Source organism: Hippocampus comes, unplaced genomic scaffold, assembly GCF_001891065.2.
Source record: "Hippocampus comes isolate QL1 unplaced genomic scaffold, H_comes_QL1_v1.1 scaffold22, whole genome shotgun sequence".
NCBI lineage: Eukaryota > Metazoa > Chordata > Actinopteri > Syngnathiformes > Syngnathidae > Hippocampus > Hippocampus comes.
In genome coordinates, this window is record NW_017806175.1 from 5,230,265 (window position 1) to 5,234,219 (window position 3,955).

The following is a 3,955-nucleotide window of genomic DNA, read 5'->3' on the forward strand; positions in this document are numbered from 1 at the left end:
TGCCCTTTCCGCGCTGAAAATGCCGGGGGGGGGGGGGGTTCCTAATTGGCTTCCGAAGCGGGAAGAATTGGTAGGGGGCGGGGTCAGGGTTATTGACAGCCAATCTGGCACATCATTTTGGGATGGTTGGGGCTCATTCTGCTGGCAGGGAGGGTCTCTGACACACCCCAGTCACTCATTGGCAATGTACGTGTGTGTGTGTGTGTGTGTGTGTGTGTGTGTGTGTGTGTGTGTGTGTGTGTGTGTGTGTGTGTGCGCGTTTCTATCTCGTGTGTGTGTGCGCTTCTACATCTTGTGAATACGTGTGTGCCGATGTCTGAGCATTATGCGCTGTGAATGAAACCTTTGTACGTCACCCTCTCACATTACACTGTCCTAAGTGTGTGTGTGTGTGTGTGTGTGTGTGTGTGTGTGTCTGTCTGTCTGTCTGTCTGTCTGTCTGTCTGTCTGTCTGTCTGTGGAGGGGGGTGGAGGTGTGTGTGTGTGCGCGTGTTTGTGTGTCGTGGTTCTAAAAAAAACTGTGGTATGTTTCACTGTCCCCTTTTCATTTCTCGCACACGCGCACGATGCACATCATCACCGTTACAGTCCGTCCGATTGCCTCTCGAAGCTGTTTTCTCTTCCTTTTTTTTTTTACATATAAAAAATATATATAAATAATGTATAGATCACTAAAAAAAAGTAACTGTGTACATGTTTTAGATATATCCACTATGATTACAGACCTGTGTTCTTTGCAAAATGCTGCTTAAAAAGCAACAGCGGACAGACTTTTTTTTTTTTTGGTATCTAGACAAATCAACCTATTGTAGATTGTAATGTTTTATAATATGCACCCAGTCAATAAACCCACAGTTTCTATTCAATCCCATAATAGTATTTTTGTATTGTCTCGCGTTTGTCTTTTGTACAAAAAGAAGTAGTGGCAATGTTGTTGTTTTTCCGCAAAATGTACTTTGCTCTTCTACATGTGCTTTTAAATAAAAAGCTCATTATGAACACACGTGTATGTGTGTGTGTGTGTGTGTTGGGTGCGGGGTGGTGTTGGTCATTTCTATTATGAACTACTTGACAGGGTAAAGTGGTGAGTCTCACCGTGGGATGAGTACCACAGGTACACAAGCTCCCTCTAGTGGTACTTGAAAGTATCACTGAATTAAATGTTCTGTGCCTCAGATACAATGGCTGGAGCTTAGTTGTTTTTCAACTTGAATGCATTTGCGTCGAATCATTTTGAATTTTTTGATTTTACAAAACGAAAATGTACATATTTATGTGCAAGAAATGTTTAGTGAATCATTATTTGAACACAATTATAGATTTTCTTAATCTGAAGCACAGGGCTCTATTTTTGTGACAGGTGCAAGTCTGGCACGAAGCAGTGTCCAACTCTGCACAGGGGCAGGCTTGACTTTGCTTTGGTATTTTCACAGCTGCAGTTCGGTGCAGTTCAAAACGGACATTTCGTTTCTATGAGGGTGTGAACGCAGCCGACTCCTCTCATTCCCTTCAGAATCGATGTGGCAGAGGCACAAAGTGTTTGACATGATGGAAGAAGAAACTGATTTTCTTGAAGTCCATGCATGCAAAGTATGCATTCATACCTGATTGGCTGATATGAATAATGATTTTTTTTTTAACTAACCGTTATTTATCCAGGTTAGTCACATATTCAGATCCTCAGGTGAACAGATTGTCATTTGGAATGCCAATTTGGCGACAGACAACAGAGAAAAAATTAGCCAACTTGGCTAGTCCAATTAAAAATATGTAAAAGCTGGCACTTTAATTTGTTGGCCCCACAAATAAGAAATGGTCCCAAGAAAATATGCAACTAAGATGAAAAACATTCAAGAAGAAAAAAAAGTAAATCAATGGGGCGGGAAAAAAAGCAAAGCAAACCACTTCACGGTTTGTGACTGTGACCAAAACCAACAGTGTCATTTTGTCCACCGCAGAGCAAAAAAAAAAAAAAAAAAAAGATGGACTGGCATGCTTTCTTACCACAATTCATCAAGTAAGCGCATCGATAGCAAACGTTTCGATATTTTCTCCACCTTGTTGATGGTCAAGTTTGACGAGATCATGTTTTCCCCTTCAGCGCGGCCTTTCATCGACGGCGACGCTACAGCTGCTTTGAGGTCAGCTTGAAAGCGCAGAGTCAGAACCAGAGCGCTGCCTGTTGAACAGCTGGCGGGCCTGACTGGACTCAGCCATGCGTGGCTGTAATAGCTCAGGCCCCGCGCCAAGCCAGTGAGAGGCCCGTGTTGTGGTCGTGTTTTTTGGCAGGAACCGAGCGGGCGCCCAGCTAACCCGCTCAGGCCCCAATTGGACCTCTCAGCACTCTCAGCGCATCGTGTGTGTGTGTGTGTGTGTGTGTGTGTGTGTGTGTGTGTGTGTGTGTGTGTGTGTGTGTGGCCTGCGTTTGCATTTATTTACAATGCTAACGATGCTAGTTAGCATTATGTTGGACAGACGCTTGATTGGGAAACAGTAGCTTTGAATAAATTTGTAAATAACGAGAGCATGGGATCCAATTAGGGATTTAGACCAGGGGTTAGGCTTCAAATTCAGATTTTCAACTCGGTTTGGGGTTTTGAATTTGGGTTTTGAATGGGGTTAGTTATTTTCATGAGTGTTTTAAACTCGAGGTAGCATTTAAAAACGAGGGTTTTAAACTCGGATTAGAAACTAAAAACAAATGCGTCCAATTATTGTGGGACCTTCATTATTTATTTATTGATTTATTTTTGCCGTCCAGCCCAAACAAAAAATGCTACGTCCCAAAAACCGGACTTTGCATTGCGCCATTGTGTTTGTCTGACCTTCCTCAAGGTCAAAGACAAGCCTTTTTAGGGCGGTGGCATTGTCGCCTCTTCTGCCGAGTGAGCATTTCGGCCATTTCCGACACATCCAAGAAAAAGTAAAAAGTGTGACTCTTTTGCCACGCAAACAAATAAAAAGATAACGAGAGTGACAGCAGACAATAGACAGGCACGAAGAGGAGGAAGAAGAAGAGGAGGGGGGGGTCACAGCAGGAAGCCGAGCTGTGCGCCTCCTCATCATTCTCTCTCCTCTTTGTCGCCCACCGTCCTGCTCCTCCTCCTCCTCCTTCTCCCTGCTCACGATCGTCGCCATACTCCTCTTCTCCTCCGCCATAAACGAGCCTTTGGCTTTCATCTCTCGACAATCGAGCGCTTTACCTGTTAACCCTCTGACCTCCGAGCACATGAGCTCCTGCATCCTGACCCCTTGAACTCTAACCCGACCAGTGTCCTGTCATTCATCAACCCCCCTTACTCCCCCTCAACAACCGCTGCCCATTTGCTCCCTTCCCCCTCCATCCAGCCAAATAAGATTATATTAGCATTTAATTAACACACCTCCGGTCGATTATTATTATTTTGAGAAGACTTAGTATCGGGCAATCTGAAAACGAGGCGGATCAATCAATCAGGCCCTCGGAAATAAATAATTGAATACAATGCAACTAATTGCACAAATTGTATCTCTTGACTTCATGCTTTAACTCAATTAACTGTTCTGCTCCTTCTGTGTGCATGCCTTATTTCTGTTTAGGAATAGGGAAACATTAGTTCCTGAAAACCAGTCCAGGGACTGGCATGCTTTCTTACCACAATTCATCAAGTAAGCGCATCGATAGCAAACGTTTCGATATTTTCTCCACCTTGTTGATGGTCAAGTTTGACGAGATCATGTTTTCCCCTTCAGCGCGGCCTTTCATCGACGGCGACGCTACAGCTGCTTTGAGGTCAGCTTGAAAGCGCAGAGTCAGAACCAGAGCGCTGCCTGTTGAACAGCTGGCGGGCCTGACTGGACTCAGCCATGCGTGGCTGTAATAGCTCAGGCCCCGCGCCAAGCCAGTGAGAGGCCCGTGTTGTGGTCGTGTTTTTTGGCAGGAACCTAGCGGGCGGCCAGCTAACCCGCTCAGGAC

General features: G+C 44.9%; 1 long non-coding RNA gene across 1 annotated transcript; it reads left to right on the forward strand.

Moving 5' to 3' along the window:
* The first annotated feature begins 281 nt into the window (after positions 1-281).
* LOC109532182 (uncharacterized) lies at positions 282-1,001 on the forward strand. Its single transcript, XR_002171333.1, has 2 exons — positions 282-399; positions 474-1,001. It is a non-coding gene; the product is annotated as an uncharacterized LOC109532182 (long non-coding RNA).
* Positions 1,002-3,955: the final 2,954 nt, after the last annotated feature.